This window comes from Drosophila pseudoobscura, chromosome 3, assembly GCF_009870125.1.
Source record: "Drosophila pseudoobscura strain MV-25-SWS-2005 chromosome 3, UCI_Dpse_MV25, whole genome shotgun sequence".
In the NCBI taxonomy this organism is placed as follows: Eukaryota; Metazoa; Arthropoda; class Insecta; order Diptera; family Drosophilidae; genus Drosophila; species Drosophila pseudoobscura.
Genome location: NC_046680.1, coordinates 9,599,100 through 9,612,039, shown reverse-complemented (window position 1 = coordinate 9,612,039; position 12,940 = coordinate 9,599,100). Strand labels below are relative to the sequence as shown.

The 12,940-nt window shown below is 45.8% G+C and overlaps 1 protein-coding gene across 2 annotated transcripts in view; it reads right to left on the bottom strand.

Moving 5' to 3' along the window:
* The window catches only part of sano (CABIT domain-containing protein serrano), a 79,983-nt gene that overhangs the window by 53,487 nt on the left and 13,556 nt on the right, over positions 1-12,940 (bottom strand). For both annotated transcript variants that reach the window (XM_033377372.1, XM_033377374.1), the window contains one exon: positions 578-632. The gene's annotated coding sequence lies outside the window, so the exon portion shown is untranslated. The remainder of the gene's footprint in view (positions 1-577; positions 633-12,940) is intronic.

Here is a 12,940-nt window from a genome sequence, read left to right as displayed (position 1 = left end):
CACACACAGCCACACATGGGGCTATAAATCTCCAAAGGCGTGGGCCCGTCCGCAGACGTCAGCGGGAAATAAGGCCACGCCTTAATAAACCAGCTCAAACACCACACATTTAATGGCCGGGAAGGCACATACCTAGAGACCTTCTCCTCGGCAACGCATCGGTGAAAAACCCATCGTGTGGCAGAGCGCCCCAGCATCGAGTGCGTATTAAAAAGAGTCGCTCAAGAGTCGCTCAATAATCAAGCTAATGCCATCTTATGAGTCAACTTGAATTCGAATCGGGCTTCCTTCTCCACCGGCAAATGGCTAATGGCCTGACAAGAAGCCAATAAAAGTGAGCGCTGGAATATGGCTGATAATCTAGGCCTCATTAACATATGGGCCCGCAGTGCAGACATAAATAAAATCTGTCCGAGAGTTTGCCGTTAGACCAACGCACTCAACACCGACTGAGAGGCTTCAGGAGCGGAGCAGGAGCAAGAGGACTCTGCAAATTGATTGGTGGTTAGGCCACAAGATAACGTTTGAGTCGCTCAAAGAACTACTGAAACTCCTGTTGGAATATGCAGGAACTCACCAGAACAAACACCTCGTCGCAAGTCGCTATGGCAAAAGCAATTCGGAAGCTCTTTCTGTAATGAGACAGGGTGAGAACAGGGAAATATATGGTTAGTAAATCAAACAGCAAACAGTAAACAAAAATTCGGCCTCTCGTATTTCAACAGCATTCAGTCACGTCACATGTTTTGACTTTAATTATCACTTGAATCTGATGTACGGGCTGTTTGGTGCACAAACACTTTCTATGACAAATTTGTGGCAACCAGAATGCGACTTGCAAGAGCACACAACCAAAGCTACAACAACAACAACAACAAGACCAACAACAGCTACAAGTACAAGCCACAAGCGGCACACATGTAGTGCGGCCAGAGCTTGTTAACTCATCCAAAAAGTAAACCACATTCTTGAGAGCATTAGAAAAAAAAACCATATAAACTACAGACATGAGCACAAAAAACAGAAGAGGAAGAAGAAAAAAAGCGAAAAACATGCTCGGCGCGTGTTGTAGAAGCAACAACAACAGCAGAAACTTCAACAACAACAACAACAAAAGCCTCTAAAACTACAAAATGTTCAACAAGAACAACAACAACAGACAGTGAAATACAAAAGAAACAACAACAGCAACCGCAAGTACTGCCACAACAATAACAACAACAACAACAGCCACAAATACTGCTATAACAACAACAACACCAACAACAGCCTCAAATACTACCACAACAACAACAAAAGATACAACAACAACAGCCGTAAATACTGAAATAACAACAGCAACAACAGCCACAAATACTGCCCCAACAACAGCCGCAAATACTGAAACAACAACAGCAACAACAGCCACAAATACTGCCACAACAACAACAACAACAACAACAACAGCCACAAATACTGCTATAACAACAACAACACCAACAACAGCCTCAAATACTACCACAACAACAACAAAAGATACAACAACAACAGCAACAACAGCCACAAATACTGCCTCAACAACAGCCACAAATACTGCCACAACAACAACAACAAAAGCTACAACAACAACAATAACAACAACAGGCGTTGTGGGCGGCATTAGGCGTGGCTCGAGTGCAAAATGCAAAACAACATTGAAGACGAGAAAATCTGGCTACTGTAATTTGTCTGCCCACCAAAGACACGACGACGCTCGTCGCTCGTCGCTCTCTCTCTCTCTGTCTCGCATGCCCCATGCCCCACAGTCTCTTCCCCTACGCCCTCCCTCCTCCCCTGTGCTGGCCGTTGATCGCATTTGTTGCTGCTGCTCTGGTCTTGGGGGCCAGTTTGCAATTGCTGCTCCACTTTTGAGTGTGTGTTGCCCCGAGCCCCTGCCCCCTCCCCCCTCCTCATTCTTTTGAATGTTGCATTTGCTTCCTAAAGTTGCCGTTGCCGTTGCCATCGTCGTTTGGCCGCCTTTTGTCGCTGAGGTCAATTTTTATGTTGCAGCCATTTTTCAACAGCAACAACGAAAAAAAACTGAACCCCAAATAGAAAAATTGGTTTTATTTTCTTTTGTGGGGTTACTTTTTGGTTTTTTTTTTTTTGTATATTTCTCCGGGGGAAGGAAACCGAGGCGAAGCGCAGCCTCTTCTTGGCCATAAAGTGCTCTTCTTGGCAGCATAAAGCAACGCGCTGATAAAGCCATTTGCTGGAATTGAATTTGGGCAAAGAAGAGGCTAGTGGATCTCCGATTAAACTGCAGTAAAAACTGCCATAGGAATAAAACATCTAACGTAGGAAAAAGCTCCTTAAAAAATAAGCAAATAGAGCAAACCCCAACACGAAATACATATCGTAGGGCCTGGAAAGAGATATTTAGAACCGAAATCAGTCGAGTGGCCTTAGTTTCAGGGGCTTGAACTGCCCTGAAGCCCTATATCCCCAGTCGATGTGCCATCCAGGGTAGAACCTACGTCGAATCGAAGCTGCCTGCTGCCTCTGCCACTCGTTTTTGTAAATTGCTCATGTTTTCTGCTGTTCTTAAAGTTACGTATACGTTATACGAGTGTGTTTTCTGTGGGGGTCTACGGCTGCTGGCTTTGTGGCAGGCAAACTTTTTGCAACCTGCCACTTGAACCGAGAGGGCACTGAGTGTTGCAGCAGAAACGCAGAGAGCCACCAGCCTGACACTTTCAGTTGGTAATTAGTTTTGCGGCCATGCATGTAAAGTGCAATTTTTGTGTCTCTCAAGTGTTGCAAGCGATTTTCATAGTCAATCAATGCGGCGGCGGCGACGGGGGGGCGCGGGGGCAATTGTGTTTACTTGCAACCTTGAACGGGTCTCGTGTGGCAGAGTCTTTCGAGTGTCTGTCAATCAGCTGCAATCGGAATTAAATCATTGACAAATAACAATAATCAACAATAACAATAGCAAGGTTCCCTTGCAGCGATTGTTGCATGTGGCATGCAATGAAAAGTGAAAATTCTTGCTGGCAAACTTTTAGTCCATATATATTCTGCCCCTGTGCCACATTTTGCTGAGCATGCGGCATGCGGCATGTGGCATGCGGCATCAGAGCATAAATATGTGAAAAATGCATAAACAACTAGAACAACCGAAAGGGGGCTGCCCCACTGCCGCATGTTGCATGCAAAAAGCATCCGAAATACGGGAGTAAATATGCACATTGACTGCGAAAAGTTTGCGCACAGGTAATTACACCTGGAGCTCCCCCAAGTTTTCTTTTGTGGCATGCATCTGCTGCACTGTCGAGTTCTATTTTGGGGGTAAATAACATCCCCCACCGGTGGCTCTTTCGAGTTTACTTTAATTAAATTCTTCTCGCACACACACAATCAGCAAAGAGGGGGGGGGGGTGTTGCATGCCCCCCAGTGGCAAACAATTTTCAAATGTTCTTTGAGTCCAAGTTTCAATTCAGAATATGAAAGCCGGCAGACTAAACAAAGAAATGAAATGGAGCCCGACCGATGGCAAAGAACTGCAGATGAAAGCGAAAAAAAAAAAAACTTTGCAAAGAAGCGGAAAGCAATTCCGGACAGGACTGCAAGTACGGGTACTTGTACAAACTTTATCAAAGATGCAATAATCAAAAGAATGAAATAATATTTCCATCACGCTTGACACTACAGTGCCGGTCGCAACAGTAAGGCAAAGTGTGGAAAATTGGCAAATCGCCTTTGAAGAAACTTTTCCATGTTATAAGGGGAAAAGCTGGAAATAAAAAGTCATTAAAGCATGAGTAGAAGGACGTTTATTCTAGGTTTCTATTTCGAAAGGAAAATAGTCAATTTTTTCTAGGATTAAAAGCACTTCGAAACCCCAAGGGAAATCGCCTTTGAAGACTCTTTTCTATGATAAATCTGGATATAAAAACTCCTTAAAGAATGAGACGTTTCTACTGATTCTATTTTGAAAGGAAAATGGTACTTGTTTTCCCCGATTTAGAGAAGAAAATTGCCTTTTCTATGACATGTGAAATGTTTGCTTTTGATCCAAAAAATCTACAAATAAAATTCTTTAAAAAATGAGAACGTTCCATCTCGGATTCTATTTCGAAAGGAAAATGGTACTTCTTCTCTAGGATTTAGAGAAAATTAAATGCTGTTCGAAATCTCATGGGAAATCAGAAGCAGTTCGAAACCCTAAGGGAAATCGCTTTTGAAGACTCTTTTCTTTGATAAATCTGGGTATAAAAACTCCTTAAAGAATGAGAAGTTTCTACTGAAGAAGGACGTTCCATCTCGGATTCTATTTCGAAAGGAAAATGGTCTTTCTTTTTTAGGATTTAGAGAAAATCAAATGCTGTTCGAAACACCAAGGCAAATCTGGATATAAAAACTCCCTGAAGAATGAGAAGTTTTTACTGAAGAAGGACGTTCCATCTGGTACCTTCCATGGTACTTCTTTTCTGCTATTTAGAGTGATTTTTGGATGCATTATACCTCTATGTTTTATCTGAAAGACACATCTTTAAGGGAATATTTATTCAATATATATTTTTCCCTGCATTTTTCCTTTCGCCTCTAAAATCGCGCCCACTGATGTACTCCTTTGTTCCTTTGTTGTGCTGATACTTATGTCGGCCACTGTCTAACCCAAATACCCAAATATACCAACAAGTAGCTGCTGCCAGGCTAAAGGGCAAAGCAGACGGAGAAAAAATGGGGTGAAAAATATTGGGGAAAACGGAAAGCATTTTCACAGTTGCCACAAAAGTTCATCAAAAGTGGCATGGCTGCAGCTTGCAGCCGCCCACCCACTCGAAGCCGGTAAATAGGCCAGATCCGCGGGGGTCTAAAAGGGGGGGGGGGGCAACAATGCATATGACAAACTTTTGTCAATTTATTAAGAAGCGGAGGAGCGGCAGCGGCAGCGGCGGCGGAGAAGTTAACCTGATTCCCAGGAGAATAGCTGTGGCTGTGCGGCATGCAACCTGGTCAGCCGGAGGAAGAGCTTCCTAGTGGACTCCCGGTCCTGGTTGCCTCGTTACCGGGTCCCAGCGACGTCGACGACGACGACGACAACTTTCGTTCGCATAAATTGATGATAACAAAAGGCATCTGGAATCAAAGTTGCAACCAAAACTGGTTGCTGCGGCGGCAGTGGCAGCTAACTGATGTTGTTGCCACTGCAGCAGTTATGAATTATGTCAAATGGCATAATTGCCAAGTCCAAGCTGCCACAGGCCCCTCCCCCCCCCCCCCTAATCCCCCTCCCAACTTGAGCAGCTGCTGCTGCTTTTTGGCATTCGAGCGAGCGAGCGAGCAGGAAGCAATAAATTCTATGCATTGCACTCGATACAATTTGTAGCTGATAGATACGGGGGCCAGCCAGATAGTTAGCCATAAGGCTAGATGGCTAGATGGCTAGATGGCTGGATAGTTGGCTGGCTGGCTGGCATAGATGGTCGCGGAAATGCCGATAGTTGGATGTCCGCCTGGGCCGCGGCCTACCCTCGAACGGTGGGTATTTCTGGCCGGGCTCCAGCTTCGATCTCGTTTCGTTCCATTGTGGCTCCTCTTGAACGGTTCTCTGGCTGAAATTGTTAGTAATTTGCCTGCTCGCTGCCGGATCATCAATTTGTTTGCATTTATCTCTTTACAGTTATGGCACGCATCCCACCCCACCCCACCCCCTCTGGCCCTCTTGCACGGCCTTCTGTTTGGGCCGCACTTTCCCTTGCTCGCTGGAGCCTTTCAAGCAGATTTTTACTCTAATTATTAGCAGGCCTCATGAGCTCTGCAGGTGGTTAATATTTCACACTACCACCCCCCTCCCCCTCCCCCTTTCGCCCTCCTCTCTGGGGCTCGTCATGCATTTGCCTCTGAGAACGGAACTGCTGTGAAAAGTGAAACCGAAAAGGGAAAACTCTTCGAGAAACATGAGAACCCCCCGAAGACTTTTACCCTGGCGGAGAGGCTACCAACAAAGATGGCCAAGTGGAGGGGGAGTGGGGTGTGGGGGGGGGCAGTAGATCTCATATTGAGGTTATTAGCAACAAGGCCACGCCACAAACTAGGGGGAGGGGGGCCTGTGTGCCCACAAAAATAATAATTCATGTCTCGTATATTTGAATACAATCGAAACTCAACTGCAGCTGCAAAAAGATTTTCCAAAATTTTCAATTTCCCTTGTTCAGCGCCCAGCCATACTCAGATACATATGTATCTTTCGGTTTCGCTCAGTGTTGTTGCAGCATTTGGCAGGCGGTTTCCAAAACAAGAAGCAAGAAACAAAGACAGTGCGGTACTAAAGTGTAAGTGCAATTAGCTTTCAAAAATGGTATTCGAAAAGTTGCAACTAAAAGACAAAATTTAATGGGAAATTATTGAAAACTTATCTACAAAGATGGAATTTTTAAAGGGGAATTACAGGATTTAGGTGGGGAAAAACCTTCTAGGAATTATGCTTCTAAAATTAATACAAAGAAATATGTCAAACCATCATTAAAAGACCCCGAACCCTACTCAAACTAAATTCCCAGACAGATGTACATATCTCTATATGATCGAAACGCACTGTAGCTCTACCCTACACGTTTGCAAGCTGTCTCTCTCTCTCTCTCTCTTTGTCTCTGACATGACTTCACATTATGACATCAGCGGCAGAGGCAGAGGCGGAGGCGAAGTTAGAGGTGAATTCTTGGCGATTCTTTGGGGCCGGCCCCCCCACCCATCCCCCATCCGACGATACGGGGAATGACAATCAAAAAGATCCATAATTAAACAAAATTAGCGGCTTATAACAATAATACAACAGAGACAACAAACACTAAAAACATACACACACACACAGCAAACAACAAACAAAAGATGCAGCAAAAAACAATGTAAAAGGAACGATTACGACTACAAGATACCCTCTGATTGGGTTTTGTGCAAAGAAACCAAGAAAAAGTATGCTCACGACTCTACAAGATACCCTCTAATGGGGTTTTCTGGAAAAAAAGAACAATTCAAATAGAATTCTCTTCTTGATTGGGTTTTCTGCAATTTTTATTGGATAAAAGATGGTAATTTATAGAAAATTATACATTGCCTTTCTGCTTCAAGCAAAAAACTAACCGTTTGCGATGATTTTTGGTTGAATAAAATACCGAAAATATCTTCTAAATTGTATTTATGTATTTCAACTGTAGAAGTTTTTGATTGAATAATGCAATAAACACGCGGAATAGCAGAAGACAGGTGATGGAATCCAACAAGATAATGAAAATGTGCGTGTGAGCACGACGCAATGGCGTGAATAAATGAAAATAGAATGCTAGACAACGCCAAAAAATACATCCCCTTTGCTCCATCGTCTCTAATTGGAGTATGAACCAATTATCGAATATTCCGCTCATCCAAAAGTACTGATTTTTGCCGATGGTAGGCAACGCCCACAAGTATCTCGTGGATTCGTCTCGAGTTCGAGTACAAGCCAAATAGTGAATATTTCACTCATTTGAAAGTCAAAAAATGTCCCTATTTTCATAACTCAAGAACGCCTGGAGGATGGTTGTTCGGCAAATCGAAAATGTACTATTTTTTAATGAATATTTTTAACAGTATCCCGGGGTCAAGCATACGGCATATTCCGCTCATCCGAAAGCGCTGATTGTCGTGCTTCCTGCTTCCGTCTATCCCCCCAGATTTCCAGGGTATCCCAACGCAAGTATATATTTCGCATTCGATGAAGAAAAAACCTCGTGGAATCAAAAGGGAGGCAGCCTAAAACAATACGTAAAAAATGATATCAAAATTGTAGTTAATTTGCATGTTTCCAGGGCGTTTCGCAAGAAACCCGAAAGCCCAGCCACAAAGCAAATAAATTATGCTCGAAAATATTTTCAAAAGAACAAACTTCGGCGGCGGACCCGTAAGAACCGCAAACACCGGACCGCGACGGCGACGGCGACACGCCCACCATCAAGGCCAAATACCTTTTTATTTATTTATTTTTGCTGTCCCCCCTCCCCTCCCCGCCCCTCCCTTCCCCCGTCGTATAGCCATTGAGAATTTATTACGAAATTGATGCGGCTTGTTGCAATTTGGTTTTCAGGGCTGTGCAGCAAACTTAAAGCTTTGCTTTTGACGCAAACATTTAATTACAATGCAACAAAAAAAATGGGGAAAAAGGGAAAAGGGAAGTACACCGTCGCGACCTGCAATAAATTTGGTTTCGGTTCCTGGCCGCAGGGCCCTTCGGAGACGCCTGCCCCGGAGCCCTCGCTGTGCCTTTTGTTCTTCATGGCCGTCCAAAAGGATCATCCTTATCCTTGGTCTTAGCCTTGCATAAATATGTTTTTATTTATAAGATGGCGGGGGGGCGGGGGCGGGTTCGGGTGCCGCAACAAAGGGGGCCAACAGAATTTGTAGCCCTGGCCAGGGTCCCGGGTCTTTCACCCTTCCCCACCCCCCACTCATCACCCCTTTTCGCATAAAGAGAAAGAGCTTACAACAGGCTGGGCGTTGGGGGGGAGGGGGGGAAAGAACTGTAACTGAAACTTTTGTTGCCGCTTGGTTTCCCCTTTTTTCTGTGGGGCAGCCGCGTTGCTGTTAACAGAATTTATTTTACTCTTTCAGCGTCCTTCTGCGGCGCCCCCGACAGCACTTTAAGCGGCGTTCAAGCTGCAAGTTGCAAGTTGCAGGTTGCACCAAGGAGAGGAGAATAGAGAGTGCCGATGTGGAGGACTGACCGACCAGCTAGGGCTTTAATCGGATCATCATCAGCGTGGCTTTGGCTCTCTTAATCAGACACTCTTGAGGGGATTACCCCGAATGAGGGTTTGATAAGCACATAGCGGAAGGGAGAGAGGGCCGGAGGGCGAGCTAAATGAGAGGAAAGGTCAAGCGGGAAAGGAGTCATGCTCAGGGCATGAAAATGGTGTCGAAGAGGGCCAAAAATCGGACAAAAATAAGATTACTTGGCGGGGAATGTGGAATACTTTGATGCGAATAAAAGAAAGCAGCACTTAACGAAAGTAATCTATATACAGTGTCGGTCATAGGTGTGGGCACAGTCCACACATTTCACTTTACAGCTGTTTTGAGCCGTTTTCCTTAGCGATTTTCAAAAGAAATAAAATGTTATGGGATAAATTCAACAATTTTCTATAGGATTCTTATTCTATTTCTTATAAGAAGCGAAATTTTATGTACAGTTTTTTAAACCAGCAAAGGGGTAAATTAGGCTCTACTTTAAGCCTTTTTTTTGGACAAGGATTCAGAATTAGTTATAGTCCAATATTCAATCTCAAAATACCAATAATGATCGTCAAAGTGGTAAAAAAAATGAGAGGAAAATCTCCGAGGAAAATCATATTGTGGAAACAAACAGAGATACTGTCGGTGTACCGATACAAAACTGCCTCAAAGCTATAGCCTAAGGCTTAATCTCATCTTTGAATCCATTGGTATTATCAAAAGCCTGAAGTTAATCCAAAAACATCTTCCAAAGCAAGATTTGGACGGTCCGGAGGGACCCAAATCAAAGGATTCTAGGGACCATGTACTCCAATCTTTTATTCTTTCCAAACAGAAGAACTGGCAGGCCAGAACTCCACTTAAAGGTGGATATATATTCCAACCGATCCCCCACTTATGACCCACCTATATCTTCAATATCTACAGGCCTAGAAGGCCAGGCGTGGGAATTCACGAAGAGGCCAATGGAGGAAGCCTCCAGCCAGGAAAAAAGGAAAAGGAGGCCTCCCTGACAGCTCCTTAGGATCTCTGGGTTTGAGTACTCCCAAAAAAATATGTCACACTCCATGGGGGGCATTTATTAGCGCCAGTGCAAAACGACAACAAACAGAAGGATGGCCGAAACCACGATCAGCAGAATATTGGAACTGAGCGCCGGGCCACAGCCCGACCGGAGCTGATTCAGAACCACCTCGATATCGGCGTAGTACAGGGCCGAGAATCTGTTCGGAGGCACCCTGGCGCTCGAGCAGTGCTCGACCAGCTCGTCCACCAAGTGGAAGGCATACTGGACACACACCAGATGGCTGTGGCCAATGGTGATGGTCTGCTGGCCTCCGCGCCTGTCGACGCACTCGAACTCGTGCATTGACTGGATCCGCAGGATCTTGCAGAGCGCGACCGCCCGGCTGCGAAAGACGGCCAGGAGGCTGTCCGGCTCGACCTGGGAGCGAAACACCGCATAGCGATCGCCGGCGGCGACCAGCCTGCCGTCGTACCGGATCAGTGCGTCCAGGGGATAGCCGCCGCTGCAGATGAGGTTCCACGTGCCGCTGAGGATCTGCGTGCAGCGGGTCGTAATCGTGTCGTAGTGACTGATCACAATCCGGGTGTCCTGCTTCGCATTTGGACTGGACATTTTACGATTATCCACGTAGAATTTTATTTATTTGTTATTCCAATGGCAATGTGTCAAAGTTTTTGAGAGGAGAATCTACAGGAGAATCCACTCGGAAATATGGGGAGCCACCTCTATTGATGGTGGACCCTGGAACGGGTCCCAAAGACCTGTGAGGGCTGAAGGGTATTACGGTGTTAGTTCTACCACAAATTCACGGGATTCTAGTCGAGGAAGAGACGGTACACTCAGCTCTCAGCAAAAGAAGGCTTGGGCGCGCCCTTCCTAACCGACATTCCAAAGAGATCGGAAACCTTTGAAGAGCCTCCACAATGCAGGAAAGGGAAGATTGCGGCCCAAGTATGAAGGGCACCTAGAGAGCCTTCGCCTGACCTAACCCAGTCGGGTTTATTCCAGTCTTCCAGTACGCTGTGCAGCAAGAATGGAAACTCCAACCAAGGCAGGGTCATATGATCCAGTTCAATACCCATTGAAGGGAAGGTCTGTTGGGGGGTCCAACGACAGGTTTATCACTTCTTTTATAAAATACCTTTTTTAGGAGAAGAAATGAATAGCTGATCTTCAGCTCAATGAATTGGTAGGGGGATCGATTGATCATCTATTGATCTACAGACCTGCGACGACATCTTCCTTCATTCGTTTCAATCAGTCGGAGTTACGATCAGACTAGTACATCCTTCTACTACTCTACTTGTTTGGGGAGCCCTTACGCTCAAGATGCACTCCGAAAAGGCCCATTGAAATGCATCATATCGAAATGGGAACTATCTGTGTCTTATACTCACTCTAAAGTATATGTGAGGGCCTTCGATTGGTAAAGTAAGAAAAATCCCTATAAGAAAAGGGTATCCCCGATTCATAGCCCTTCTTATATGTACATATCTACCAATTCACTTGATCAGACCCTCAGCCACTCAAAGGAGAACCCATCCAATCAACATTTTCCCCACTTATTACCGCAACTCATTCCCGTTTCCATTCCACTGCCACTTCATTGTTGGCTGTTTGTCAGCCGTCGACCTGTAATTGCATTTCGGCCGCAGAATCCATATTTCGCTGGCGAGCATTACAATTCCGTATTAAAACATTCCGTGAATGGTTCGGCCACTGGCCTGCACTCTCGCTCTCGTTTCTCCGCCGTACTGCTTAATTTCATTTTAATTAAAACACCGAAAGTACAGGGAGAGTCGAGGCATATATGTACCTGCCGACTTGCTGAGGCGACAATGGGGCCCCGGTGGCGCATACTTAATGTGTCTGGGCTGGCCATTACTCCGGCGCGGGGCACGTCATTTGGGTGACCAAAAACTTATGCCACTTCGTTTTGTTACCTTTTTCGAGGGTCCCTTGACTGGCACGGAAAGAAACAACACGAACAACTCCACATAATACTCGTCTCAATCGGTTTTCTGTGCACCTTCGGGTTCCCTCAAATTCCACTTCCAGAAGCTAGAACTCTGGTGCTTTCCCTCCATGTTTTGGGGCTCCCTTAAGCTCTACTGCTCATCCCTCTTTCTCTAGCTCTTTCACACTCTCTAAACTCGAGTCCTCGCCTGGGCTCTTAGGCACTTTAATCTAGTGCCCGGTGAAGAGGAGCGGCAGAGACAGAAGGAGGAGCAGCAGGAGGAGGAGGAGGAGCAGCAGCGGCCAGAGGAGGAGTCGCTTTATCGGGGTCTGTGCGTCATCCATGTTGTGTGCATGTTTATGGCCACAAAGGGCGAGGAGGAGGAGCGAGGCAAGAAAGGGCTACAAAAGTGAGTTTGCATGCTTTGGTTTCTGCCGGGGCTTACCCTCTGATGTCAGGCCAAAGTTTCATATGTCATAATTTTATCAGGCAACTGATGCGGCCTGTGTGTGTGTGTGTGTTTGTGGCAAGTGGAAACATTGCGATGCCATTCATGACACGCAGGCATTAAGCTCTCTGCCACAGACAACAGACAACAGAAGGAGCCACAGAGGCAAAGCCAACCTCAACCTCAGCCCAGAGTCAAAGGCAGGTGCAGCTGCATGTATGTGTGGCATGTGTGTTGCATGCTAACAGGTACAAGCCCCCCCCCCCCCCTCCCCTCCCTCTTCGCTTCGAGAGAGAGCGAGAGCGAGAGAGCTGCCACTTAAAGTTCTGGCATTTTATTAACTATTAGCCGCACAGCCCTACCGCCCTGCCCCCTGGCCCCTGGTTGCACGCAAACTTGCAACACATTTCTTCAATTTCAGGAGGCGGGGGGGTGGGGGGTTGGGGGAAAGATGATGTTATTTTTAACACACTGAAAGCGTGTGGAAAAGCTATTTTTAGATAGATGCGGCCAAAGCCGCAGGAAAGCGAAGGAAAAACGAGAGAAGGAAAGAAAATAAGTAGAAGCGGCAGACGTTCAACAAATTGGTGCAAGTTGTGCTGTGCAACTGGGAACCAAAAACCGCAACTGGCGATGCTGGCTTTTAATATTTCTCCATTTTCTATCCCCCCCCATCCCAAACCCCGCCCCCTTTTCCCCGCAGTGTCCTTCATGTTTTATCATAAATATGGCCAATAAATTGCTCCGCTCGGAGTGTCCTTTTTAGCGGGAAATTGC